This window comes from Corvus brachyrhynchos, unplaced genomic scaffold (genome assembly GCF_000691975.1).
Source record: "Corvus brachyrhynchos isolate BGI_N302 unplaced genomic scaffold, ASM69197v1 scaffold716, whole genome shotgun sequence".
Classification (NCBI taxonomy): Eukaryota; Metazoa; Chordata; class Aves; order Passeriformes; family Corvidae; genus Corvus; species Corvus brachyrhynchos.
In genome coordinates, this window is record NW_008238433.1 from 769,332 (window position 1) to 783,950 (window position 14,619).

The window sequence follows — 14,619 nt, forward strand, 5'->3', positions numbered from 1 at the left end:
AGTGTGAGGACCTCCCCCTGGTGAGAAACGGGAAACAGAGAAAACATGTGATGAACTGGCCACAACCCCCATTCCTTATCCCCCAGTGGGGAGGAGATAGAGGAGATCAGGAGTAAAGTTCAGCCCAAGAAGAATGGAGGGGTGGGGGAAACATATTTTTAGTATTTGTTTTTATTTCTCATTATTCTACTCTTGACTTGAGTGGTAATAAATTAAACTAATTTCTCCAATTCCAATCTGTTTTGTCCATGATGGCAACTGGTGACTGTTCTCTCCTGCTCCTTGTCTTGCCCTTTGAGCCTTTCATTATATTTTCTTTCCCCTGCCCAGCTGAGGAACAGGAGTGATAGAGCAGTGTAGAGGGATTCCTTATGGAACAGGGGCATATGATACCCCTGGAAAGATTGGACAACCCAGGGTTGCTGAGGAAAAGCCCCTGAACAGGCCCCTGGCTGCAGGCAGGCCTGGAAAGCACCTGGCTGCAGGCAGTCCTGAGAGTCCCTGGCAAGGTATACACTGGTCAGCTCCCCCGCTGATTAGAGGGTGCCTAGAGGGACTGGGCGTGAATCTTTGCAAAAGTAGATATAAGGTGGCATAGTTGAACAATAAAGGGAGAACGATGCTCAAATTGTATTGGTGTACGTGTCGTTTATCTGGCCAGCTCTCTGGACTCAGTCCCTAACAGAGCAGCTTTGGGGGGTGCCTGGTGTCCAGCTATTCCAGAAATAAAGTTTTTTCTGTCCAAGTGAAATGTTCTTTTTCTGTTTTGTACTAGTGTAGTTCCTAAAGGAATCTACAGCCTATTAGGATTTAAGGCAAATCAGCATCTGTCAGAAGCAAATTGTATCTGTTGCATAGCATTTAAATAAAGCTGCAAGGTGTCCCTAGTTTTTGATAACATGTATTTTAGATGCAATTTGCTACACATACTTCTTTTTGAGATAAAATTCAGTTTAAAAATGCCGGCTTATCCAGATATTCTAAGCTGAGATCTTTCATTTTTCTAATTAGTTCATCTGCTGCTTTTACAACAATTTAGAATGGAAGGGAAAAGTACAACGTAGGCAAAGAGTCATATTCATTAACTTATCAGTTGAAGACAGAACTGTTATTACAAGACTTGGACCAATTCCTAACCAAGACACCAACCTAATATCTCCAAGATATGAGTCATAGAATCACTGAGTCATAAAATACCCTGAGTGAGAAGGGACCCATAGTCCCTTCCACCAAAGTGCAGCTCCTGGCCCTGCACTGGACTACCCCAAAAATCACACCATGTACCTGAGAGTCTCATCCAAACACTTCTTGAGCTCTGTCAGGCTTGGTGCTGTGACACTTCCCTGGGGAGCCTGTTCCAGTGCCCAACAGCCTCTGGGTGAAGCAACTTTTCCTGATAGCCAGCTTAACCTCCCAGACACAGCTTCAGGCCATTCCCTCTGGTCCTATCACTGATCACAACAGAGAAGAGATCAGTGTCTGTCCCTCCTCCTTCCCTCCTGAGGCAGCTGTAGATTGTGATAAGGCCTCTCTCCTCAGTCTCCTCTCCTGTAGGCTGAACAAGTGACCTCAGCCCAACTCCTCATAAATCTTCCCCTCTACACCCTTTACTTGGGTTAGGAGAGTGTCAGTTGCTCTTCCAAGAACTGCTCACATTTACTGAGGTTTCTGTCTTAGGTAAGAGCTATCAGTTCCCTGTACTCATTCTCTGAGTTTGACTGTGGTGGTTCAGTGTTGAAAGAACCAGACTTCTGCAGATGTCCAGGGCTCTGAACTCAAACCCATCTCAGTGAACTTCATGTCAAATTGGGATGTTCATCTGACATTGGTGGCAGGAAATGCCACCGGTTTTGTTGTTCAACCACTTAAACAAATTTGTTTAACAATCAATAGGCTCTAAGTTGACCAGTTTTGTCAATCCCTTTTCTTCTCTGTGCAAATTCAGACAGGCAACTCAATCCCACAATTGCTCTGTAGATATTTAAACTCACCTTTGCATACTTTCAATGTATTTATGGTATCAACACTGGAAACCGTTCATGTCATTAAGACTCTCTTGTGTTCATACATGGTTGGAACTATGACAAACGGTGTTAATACCAGGCTAGCTCTGTGTTGTTTCAAAACCAGAAAGGAAGAAAACACATTAGGGTCACAGGAATACAACTTCAGACCATTTTCAAGTCAGAAATAACTGCAGGGAATGAGTATTTGTATGGTATACAAGTGTCCAGGTCTCAGAGTTTGAGACAGGTATCAGGCATATGTAGACTGCTGTGCCTGCTGGTTGCTAGAGACAGCAACTGCACTGAAACATGAAAAATCTTACTTTCCAGTAAAATTTCCTGCAGCCCAGAGAGTGCCAGATGCCTCACCAAGTCAGATATTGTGCATATGACTGTGTAAATGACTTAGGTTATTGCAAATAGCTGTGAGTCACACTAGACGATAGCACATCGTCAAGACAAAAACATATTAAAGCAGCACCTTCAACTTATTTGTTTGATGTATGGTAATTTTATGTAAAAAAAAAATAGCTCTTTGAGATAAATACCACAGCAACACCCCTGTTATAACAATAACATTGTTTGGTAAAACTACTTTCTTTTTTGTTACCTCTTTTCATGCTACCTCAAAAACAACCAACCAATAAACAAAACCAACCAAATTCCCCTGCGTCCCAACCAAAAAGAAATCCATAAAAAAACCACAAAAGTACACAAAACCAAAACCAACACAAAACTAAAAATAACCTTAGGATCTAGACTGGAATATTGAAAATTCTATTAAAAATTTAAAATGTTTGTGGACTTCTATTCTTGGAGCAGCAGAAGCCCTGTTTATATATAATTTTCCACCTGTGCATGTACTCCTGTTAATTAGTTCCTCATAATTTCAATTAATATATGGAACACAGCAGCTGTAGCTCTCAAGATCCAATTTTAATTAAATACATTAGATGCAACCATATTATGAAAGCTGCTGTATTGTGATTACTTCAAATGTATTAGTTTAAACCAAATAATTTGCTAAATGCTTACCTAAATTTATCTAAATCTACCAAAAATCTTCTAAGTGGATTACATTTTCTGCATTGCAGAATTTGTCATAAGGAAAAAAAAACCAGTGAAAATAAGAATGATAGCAAAGTTCTAGAAAGACGAACAGGTAAGTTGTTTTGGTCCAAAGACCCTTACTTTTGCTTATACACAAAGTTCTCTAAACTTTTGACAGGGTAGCAGAACTCTGCTGGTTCTGGTACCTCTACCAAAATATATTTGCAAGCACTTGACTATTTTGCCCAAAAATCTTAATTCTTCTATGTAAGGGTAGAAAACTGTATCTGCTTCAATTGTGACTATATAATAATTGCTCAAAGACTCATTTTTTAATATTTAACATGCTTAATTTGTGTAATAAAAGGTTCTCTCAAGCTGTAAAATAAAATATTCCTTAAATTGCGATAACTGTGTCTCAAGAGCTAAATAAATGAGGTCATTTCTCTCAGAGCTATTCTGTTTGGTTGTCTGTAAGCTCACAAATATATTTTGTCCATTTACATTTAAAATGTGGTTTTTATTACTATAAATACAGTAAAGTTTTTTGTGTTTGTTTCTACACAGCCCTTTCCTCCCTATTAATTATTAGACCATACGAAGCTAATGAATTCTCTGCCTCAAATAGTCTTCATTATTTATCTTGAGAAAAAGGTTTATCAGCCTACTTTTGATGGTCCCAAATGAAAATTAATCATGGTATATAATCCATCTGTACATTCAGGATAATAACTCTTGCTATACTAATATACTCACAAGAACCTACCTTATATTTACAGAAACCTACATCAAATAAATAAAATTACTCCGATTTTACAAACTATCTCCAGGGTTTGTTTCCTTCAGCTATTCAATATGAGAAAGAAATCAACTCAAACTCTTACTTTTTTCATTTTTCATGCAGGGTTTCTACACACTCCATAAGATATAATTGAAGAAAAATGACGCTCCAGCATACACTTCAGGATGTTTAATTCTATTACATATTGATAAGAGTGTCTGGATTTTCTCTTCATTTAGTATTCATAACCTTTCAATAAACCCTTAACTCCTCTGCTCCACCAGCTTCAGACTTTATGGATGATACTTAAAACATCTGGGTTTTCCACCCAGGAACCTGAACAAACTTCTTGAAACAAAATGCTTTTCTGCTCCTTCAGTGTCTCCTTCAGGCATTTTTTCAACTTGCATTCCCTAATTCCTCTTCAGTCAATAATACCTAGCTGTCATCAAAATGGAACTTCATCTGACAACTCAAGAACCAAAACACGCAATTATGTCTTCACTTAAAAGTCTTGAATTTGCTAGTTGAAAAGAGACAAGAGGGAAGAGCACTACACTCCTTAAAAATAAAGCTGGATGTTTCCAGAGCAACAACAGCAATTATTGGCTGAGGCATAGATACAGATGAGCCTCTGTCCCAGGAGAAGCCACAGAAGCATGAAATGAATGAAAAGTAATTGTACCATATCAGCAAAGTAATATCCTCCCTTACACTAAAAGTACAAAATAAGAGGAGTCTTTTCTTTTGATTGTGGTAAGAGTGTATCTTAGTGAAAAAAAAAAAAACAACAAAACCAAACCAAAACCTTATTGCCTTAGCAAATCTATTTAGGGAACAAGTATATTTTACATTACTAAAACAACATTTGTATTGCAGAATCTAGATTCCCTACTACAGCTTGGAAATCTTTTTAAGTTCTCAAAGATGCTGAGCAATTCCAGACAGAATTTACTTACATCTCTGTTTTTCATACCAGTATGTACGTGAGCTATTAAATGTTTATGACACAGGATAAAGAGAGAGCAAATATACACCATCACGATACAGTTTTGCTCTTGAATGCCTAACTTCAACACAACATCGTTATTTCACGGGTTATTGCACTCTCTGTGCAACTGGCAGCAGGGGAAGTATTGTGCGGCTAGTTCTGATTGACTCAGCAGGGATGAGGTACCCAGAGAAAGAGACAGGATTTCAACTCACTGCGAAATTTAACAACCATGTGCCATAGAAATCCAGCTCCCCTGGATATAACACTCCGCAGGCAGCTAAAATCCTGCTGGGGGCTAAGTGCATGATCTACAAACCTGCTCTGTGTGTCAACATCAGAAAGAAAAATAACAATGAAAACTGATACTGAAGGACACTTTTTTTTTTGTGGTCATGAAGCAGAAATAAATCTATCCAAAAAAATCTATCCTCAACACCAGCCTGGTGCTGGTCATGACCTGAGTCCATCTCTGAAGGGACAGCCTGCCTGCCAGGAAAGGCTGTTCTGACGGTAGGAGGGTTGTTTGTTTTTTCGCCCATGCCATGTGTCACTTATTTATGGACTATAGAACTAGTCTACATCTCTAGGGGCAGACAGAGTTCCCTGCATGGAATATATGTATGAAGTCAAAGTGTTCTACTAGAGGCTAAGTAAGGAATAAATTACCAAAATGATTAAGAAGGGAAATCTTTTATCTAAAAGATGCTTTGTAGGACTGCTGAAAGTTTTCCAATAAAAATATTTTAAAATGTTACTGTAAAAAGTACTGTCTCTAATATTAGCACTTTGTGATCCAAAGCCTAATTATTCAGTGTAATATGTCACTCCACAAGAACAGGAGTGAATGTAATGAAGGCACACCTCAGTTACATTCATAGAAATTAAAATTCTCTGAACTAAAATTTTATAGCCATTTACCAAAGAGACACACATATTTGCACTTTTCACAATGTAATACTAAGTGTGAAATTTGTATCACAGAATTACTCAAATATGAGAAATTCACATTTTAGGTTATACTCCTTTAGACCAAGGACTTCATTTTTATTGGAATTACATGAATTGTGCAATTCGGAGTAAATTTTTAAAAACATAAAATACTAAGAGAATCACTCTCTTCCTCCTTTGAAAATACTGAATTCCCTGAAACGACCATGAGAGAACAACCATCAGAGCAAATATTAAGGAAGAAAAACTTTGAAGCCCACTGAAAACAGAGTAGAAAAGGCTTGGTGTCTGAATCAATGTTACATTAAATCAGTTAATCAAATTAATGGAGTCCTACATTTAAAATTTTATGTGTTCGAGAAAAATCACTTTGAAACATACACTCAGAATTTTTGCTTTCACTTTATTCATGTGTAGAATTTATATTGAAGTTGCTGCTCTAACATGTGACTTGAGCACTTCAATCTTACCATGATGTCATCTTTGCTGAAGTGTAAGGAAAATTCAAAACCAGAAGCTGGAAAAAAAAAATGTGGACTATTATTCCAGGCAGAACAGAAAAACTGTATTTAAATCTATATGAAATACTTGCACAGGGAAAATCTGTAAATATTTGTTTTAAACTTTAGACTGTATCCCATCAAGAAACACTGTTCTCAGTTTAGGACCAGCTCACCAGTTACAATAAAATAAAGGTAAAACAGGGTTGGTGTCCTGATTTTGGCTGGGATAGAGGTATTTTTTTCTTAAGAGCTGATACAGTGCTGTGCTTTGGATTCAGTATGAGAATAATATTGAAAGCACATTGATGCTTTGGTTGTTCCTAAGTTGTGCTTGTTCTAAGTCAAGAAGTTTTTCGGTGTCTCACATTCCGCTTGTGAGGAGCTTCAAAAAAAGCTGGGAGGGAGTATTGCTGGGACCGGCCACCCGAACTGGGCAAAGAGATATCCCACATCATGGAATGTCATGCCCAGTATATAAACTGGAGGAGTTACCCAGAAGGGGTGTAGAGTACAGCTGGGACAGGCCTGGCATCACTTCGGGAGTAGCAGTTGTATTGTGCATCACTTCTTTGCATGGTCATTTGCATCAGAAGGTTTTTCTCTCTCTCTCTCTCTCTCTGTCCCTATTTTTATTATCATTTTCAGCAGCTGCAGTATTATTACTGTATTTTACTTTGTTTCAATTATTAAACTGTTCTTATCTCAACCCATGAGTTCTACGCCATTTTTTTGATTCCTCTCCCCATTCTTCTGGGGTTGAGGGGGAATTGAGTGAGTGGCTGTGTGGTACTGAGTTGCTTCCGTTAGTCCACAGCAGTCAGATCGGTCATCTCTCCAATCTGTGAGCCTGTCCAACAATACTCTGGATCTGGATAATTTAATTTTCAGATCCTAGTCTATTCCCAGCTTTGCAACAAGTGCAGTAAGGGTCACATTCTTTGCAGCTGTGAGATGGAGCATGCACCATTGGCCTCGTGGCTCCTTCCTCACTCTACCAATCTTGCAGAACATAGCAAGATAGTGGCATCTGCCTCAGACTTGATTTAAATTAAAGTTAGAAAGAACACTTAACAGCTTTATTGTACACTCACCACAAAGCAGAAGTTCTCTAAAGTTCCTAAGACCCTAATCATACTGGCATGTGTTCGCCAGACAAACACACCATCTGTAATTCAACACCAAGAATTTAAGTATGAGATTAAAAAGGTAATTTTCCAGCTGCTCTTCGCTTCCAGGTATCTGCATATAAAATTTACAGAGATAATAAAGAAATTAGGTTTCTTGAAAAAGATCAATTCGCTTATTTACAAAGATTGGAGACACAAATTATAGGAAATTATTACCCTGGAGTTAATATTCCTTCATAATTGTTTATATTCCGTAATGTGAACAACATGAACTCACTGTAAAATACAGCGCTGCTGATTTTAACTCAAACAGTTGATTAGGTATTTTGCATTAAAAAAAAACGAAAACCCAAACCAGGCCAGAAATACAAGGGAGGAAGAGGAGGTTGTTTTAGAATGCTTACCATAACAACACTGAATATCCTAAAGGAGCACCCCTGTGCTATCAGTATATATTATGTGAGCAGATTAACTTTTATACTGCTTCAGACCACTTTTGAACTATTAGTATTTGCTATTCTGCACTCTGTGGCACCTCAGAGGTGTCAAAAGCAGCAGTTTTTAACATTTCATAACCTGTTACTGAAATACTAATTGATTTTGCAGTGTCCTACTATGGACATACAGTTTTCATATAGTTCTAATTAACCCTATGTCTCAAAACACAGATTCTGGAGAAAGAATTTGGAACACTAATCTAAGCATGTATCTCTTCATCAGCTGATTTACCACCATACAATAATACCATTATCTACTATTGACTTCAAATAAAGACAAATTCAGTATCTTCCTCAGACTTAACTTGCACATCATCGGACTACATATTTTCTTTAAATAATGAAAAGAAGGAAGGGAATTCAGCAGAAAGTGAATAAATTAATGGATAGCTACATCCCATTTGGGACTCCTTAGAACAAAGTATGAGACAAAATACAGTGAACCTAATAAATTTAACAAATCTCTCATTGACCCCTAAGTTACCTGAGAGTTGAGTGGTGAAGTACTTTCTGTTTACTAGGAATTTCTTATTTAACCTATAATTTGGGGGATTTTGTGGTTTTTTCAAAGCTATATGGAAACAAACAAAAAAAGGTTATGAGGCTGTCATAACTGTTTCTATAATTTAAGATTATGAAGTGATAAATTTAATCTGAACTGAGTTTTGAGGGAGATGGGAGGTGTCAAAGAGATATGTCAGACATGTTAATGACACAACAGAAGTTCAGAGAATATATACATCTATAATTAAAACATCACCTCAAAATTCATCCATTCAAAGCATGTTGATTTACATGAAATTCTGACTGATATTTTAAAAAAACCCAACAGATCTCCGTGTAAATAGAATTTTTCCTTTTGTTTTTGTGCTATATTGGAAACAAGTTACACTCTTGTAGGTTTTTATTTTCATCAGTTTCAGTCTACAAGGATGTTCCCCAGAACAAAAAGAATTCAGGGTAGGCTCACGTATATAACCAGAAAATTTCTGATGAGGGTATCACTGGGAGGAAGGGGGTGATTTACACATAAGTGTCAGAATCTTCATAAGAAAATCTAGCACAAAACATTTACAAAATCACTAGCAGCTGCTATAGAAATAGCTGTCAATCACAAAACAAAACATTTTGGACTTCAAAGAAATCATGACACTACACAATCAAAAAGACCAATGAGAAAAACCCTAATAAATTCAGTGCACTAGAAATATTTTTCTTTCAGCACAGTCAACTTCTCTCACTGTACAAAAGAAACTTTTGTCTGGTTATCAGCAGGTTGCCCAAAATCTTAGCTATTAAGACAATACCTTATTGGGAAGTGACTCTTTAAAAGATTAATCTCCTAGACTGCCCTAGAGTAGGCTAGTAAGGTTTTGCTGTTGACAGATAGGTCTCATCCTTTATAAGGCCTCACCGCCTCTTTTGCAGACAAAGAATACTTCTGCTGTAGTAAAGCATGCTAACTTGGCTTGTCTTCCTCCCACAGATGTAAGCATCTACAGCAAACTATAGCAGGGCCCTCAAGAAACTCTAGTCAGAGCCTGAGAAGTGTTCCAGGTGTACGTCTTCATTTTCAAAAAATTGTTATGGAACTGTCATACTAGCATGTAGCTTTGAAATGTTAAGAGATTTTGTATAAACATTTTTAAAACTATGCTTTCTAATTCAGTAAAATGGAATAGAAGATAGACAATATATTCTAATATTGAAGGGTTGGGGTGGGGTATACATGCATATACATTCCACATTTCAAATGCAATCAAAATAGCATCAATTAATACAGGATTTCCAAAATCCCAATATATTTCAGTAGGTGACTATGGAAGATTTGTTTTTGAAACATTGTGGAAATTCAGTTATTTATCTATCCAGGCAGACTGTGACATTGATGAGTAAGAGCGATACTTTTTATTATTCTGTTTAGACATGTTTAAAGGGAATAACAAGCACATCTAAACATAATATTAAGTATATACACCACATGTTGAGACACATACCTAGCTGTCCCTGAAGGAGGGAGGGAAGAGGAAGAAAAACAACATAAGGAACAAAAAGGCAAGATGGCTAAATGTTTGCACTTACACACTTGTGGAGGTAGCTTCTCAGACAACAGGAGGGAAGTGGGTGGATACAAATGTCAGTCAAGGCCCAGGATAACGTATAAAACAGCATAATCGAAAGAGAGCAAGAGCAAGGAGGCCTTTGAATTTTAACAAGAAAAGGCAGAGAAACAAAAGGTGAGCATTGCATAAGGCTTGTTAAAACTGGATAGGGCAACAGATCTGTGGGTGAGCCACAAGTAAGAGCATCTGGTGAGCTACTTGTATGCCTACCCAGCAGCTGATAAGCCTGAAAGACTGGCAGAATCAGCAGGGCAGAGTCACCATGAAGACTGACATAGAGAACAGGCAGTAGTAAGGAGCAAGGCTTTAAATGTTAATTGCTCTGAAAGATTCTGACTACAGGTGCAGCTGCTTGTGCATTGAAGAGAGTGGTAAGAACATGGGGAAGAGGTACAGGACTGGAATATAAAGACAGAAAAATGATAATGTGACCTGAGAAAAACAAGATGCTTTTTGGTATAGAACAAATGTAAATTCCTCTGAACCCCATATATGAAGATCCTCCTTCAAATTCTGCAAGAATTTGGGATGAGCTCCATATTGCTTTGACTTGTTCTACCATGGGAAAATGTAAATAAAACAAAGGTTCACACTAGGGACCCCTCTATGCCTTTCCCTTCCTTCTAATACATTCAACCTTTCCACCTGTAGATATCATCTTTTTCCTCCACCACAAAGCACTAAAAGCATCTTGAAAGACAAGATGAAGAAATTGCTTGTGGAAATTTCTTCCTAGCAGTATTTGTGACATCAAAAATATAAGAAATATTTGTCCACCTAGTATTACTGTTCAGGATTTCCCATAATAATTCAGCACTTCCACATAACTAGTCTATTCCAGTACTCTGCCCAAGAAGAACTCGTGTCCAGACACAGGAGAATAGCTTGATTTTGTGGAGTATATAAAACTCTGCTTAAAAAAGCTTTGGAGACTTTGTTTTCACTGATTTGCACCATTGAAAGGAATTGAACTTCATCTTCTTGTTCTGATCTGAATGTGTTTACATTGACTGGTTTTGATTTTTACATTGTAATTGCTAACACAGGAGATCTTAAGTGTGCACACAAACACATGCACACATACCCACATACTTACACACACACTGAACTACATGTAAATAAGCTGAATTTAAAACAATTCGTCAGTACAGCCTCTTTTTCATTTAATGTCAAGCACCCAGGCTTAATAAATTCCTTAAGTCAAGGAGGTCCTTTCATGGTCTTACTTGAATGGAGACTGAAGCACAGACAGGCCCTCAAGTTTCTCTTTTCCTGTAGAGGTATTCCCTTAGTTTCAGACACTGTGTTTTCCACTCCACTGAACCTTGTAGACATACCCACTTACAGATAAACTTTATTTAAAAAAAAAAAAAAAAAGAAGCAGAATCTAGAAAGAGAACTGATGAGAATAGTTACTATGTGGCTATTCTACACTAAAAGAAGGCATGTATTTAACAAATAAACAACTATGCCCACAGGGAAAATACTGTATTTTGTCCAAGAAAGTCACTTAATCATAAATCTTCGAAGTGTCTAGTTCTCATTTAGTCCAAGCAAATTATGTTTAGAAGTTAAATTCTGTTAGAGAGAGTTATCAAAGTATTAAAGCATTCTTACGTAAACAATGAGTGCTCCATGCCACTGTAACATAGCCAAGTATCAGGAGGAGTTTCCTCCCTTTTTAAAAGCCATAAAATAATATAAACACAATTAGCATTATACAATATCAATAACTGTCTCGTGTCTTATATAATACAAGAGCATTCTGAAAGTAGTTCTAGAGCTAGAAACTGAACATGCACAGACTCACACACCCCCTTACCAGCTTCCTTTGCATAAGAGCTTCTCCCGCTGTTCACTTTCACAAAATTCCATTGCAACTTTTTATTAGATGACTGGATTTCAATTTCTTCTTCTGATAAATTCAAACAAATTCTGAAGTGCTGTTAAGACCCAAGATCTTGCACTTTTTCTGTATACAGGACACCATTTCAGACAGCCTGACCTCTATCAAATTACTTAAGCGATACAGCTTATGGAATGATAAAACCAGTTTTTTCCTTATGTTTGAAGACACTTGTCTCACAGTGACAGCCTGCTCAAAGCAAGTCTACCTTTAAGGCTAGATCAAGTAGCCTGAAGATTTACACTGTCATATTTCTTCTACTTAGATATCCACAAAATTAATGAGGGATAATTAAACCCCATGTTTTTAAGTCCTTACATCATGCCTATGACAAAAGATGGGGAAGGTATATAAGCATGAGAGCTGCAAAGGAACAGCATGCACCTGTTTAAAACCTTGAGAGGCACTCCTAACTGAAGCAGAGATGCCGTGGGAGAGACAGGGGTGCTTCTTGCCAAGCAGCGCTGCCTGCAGGCAGTGTGAGGCTATGGCTCCTTTCAGAACTGAGTGACTATCAGGACACAACACTGCCATAACTATGACCACAACTTTCATGCTTGCTTTTCAGCACGCTACTTTTGCTTGAGAATCCACACTTCTCCCTTTTCCTGCACAGGCCTCTAATTCCCCTAACTTCCCACAATGGTTTCCTGTTCATGCTGGTTCTTTACAACACATGCCAAGAAACAGACATGAAGGTCCAGGGCAGGACATCCTGCAGGAGCCTTTCCACTGTATCAGCCACACTAAGAAAACTGACAAGCAACTCAATATACCCAGTCACTAAACCTTGAACAGTGAAAACTTCATTCTAAGAACTTGCTTTTAGATCACTAAGGATGTGCCACCTAACAGGTCTCAGTCAAATTTATTTTATCAAAACCAGTCGCAATCAAAATTTTTCCAGTAAGTTTAATGCTTTTAAATACCTGATAAGAAATGTAATACAGTGATTAAAATATTCCCAACATTCCTTCTGAGCTCTTGTTTTCATCCAAATTCTTAAGAAAAAAATGCTATGTAGTAGAACAGTATTTTCACAGCACAGAACGTAAAGCTATACATTCTTTCTGCACAGTCTATGACCAATGGGTTTCTTGTCCCGACTTGTATCCTGAATGGACTATTTTCGGTCATTTTTCTTTTTAATATGCTTGCTTTCTCTAAAATTTGATCACTGTGCCAACTGTGGAAAGCACCCAGCTTGTTCTGCATAGTATAAAGTATGAGTAAATTACTCAGAGATTTTTTTCACAGATACTAATAATTTTAAGCTTAGTATTTAAAAACAGTACTTACATGTTTAAAAATGCCTAAAGGTTGATGTGCAAATAGATCAGAGAAACAGAGAGTGATGTGATATTTCATCTGAGAAATCTTTTGAGGAAAAAGACCCAGCAATGTAGAACACTATCAAATGTTGGAAAAGGACTATGAGTTCGAAGTTTAAATTTTATTGAAATGTAGAGTGAATTTCACATAAACCTAATATAATTCCATAATTACGGGACTGATAAAGTGAACTGAATTGCTGCCCTTTAGGAGAGACTAAAGAGGGGACAACTGTTCTGTACATAAGGGAGAAAGCTGAGGAGAGCACATCTAGGACTTTAAAAATCGTAACAGCTGCAAATGCAAAAAATGCCCCTGATGACACTGGAGAGAGAGCCCATGCTTGTTGTTCCTCTCTGACAAGCCTTTCTGCTGCATTGGACAGAAAGGGACCTGCTGGAGAGCAGCTCTGTGGAGAAGGACCTGGGGGTCCTGGCAGACAACAAGCTGTCCATGAGCCAGAAGCGTGGGACCTTGCGGCCAGTGAGGTCATATCAGGAATGCTCTGTCCAGTTCTGGGCTCCTCAGGACAAGAGAGACAGGGAGCTGCTGGAGAGGTCCAGCAGAGGACAACAAAGATGATTAAGGGACTGGAGCACCTCATGAGGAAAAGCTTAATGGTTGGACTTGATGATCTTAGAGGTTTTTTCCAACCTAAAGGATTCTACAGTTCTGCGGAAAGCTGAGAGTTGGGTCTGTTTAGCCCGGAGAAGAGATGACTGAGAGGGGATCTTATCAATGTCCACAAGTATCTGAGGGGAAGATACCAGGATGGAGCCAGGCTCTTGGTGGTGCCAAGCAACAAAACAAAAGACAGTCAGAAATGGATGCACCGGAAGTTGAGGAACAAAAGGAACATGAAGAACTTCTTTAGTGTGCAGGTGATCATGCACTGGAACAGATTGCCCAGAGAGGTTGTGGAGCCTCCCCCTTACTGGAGATATTCAAAAACCATCTGGATGCAGTCCTGTGAAATGTTCCTCCATCTTTTTTTCCTGGCAGTAACAAAATTAAATTTTTATTCTTTTAGCATCAAAGTTTAGACTAGTTAATGAAACCTCTTCCCCCCCAAAAAATATCTAACTTCAGCACTGTGTTTCTTAACAGTGGTATCACCTACTTTTGACAAGTTTTGCAAAATAAGAGAGAAACATTGGCTGTTCACCATCACTAAGTGGAGCTGGATACCAATGACAGATTATAGGAGGAGCCACAGAGAAATCTGAAGTACACAGGAAGGTCCAGAGTCATCCAGCTCAGATTAAGCAAGGAGTGACATATGTGATCTGTGTCACACCTACCTGAAGCAGCAAACAACCAACCAGTTTCAGATACTGGAAAGTCACTGCTGA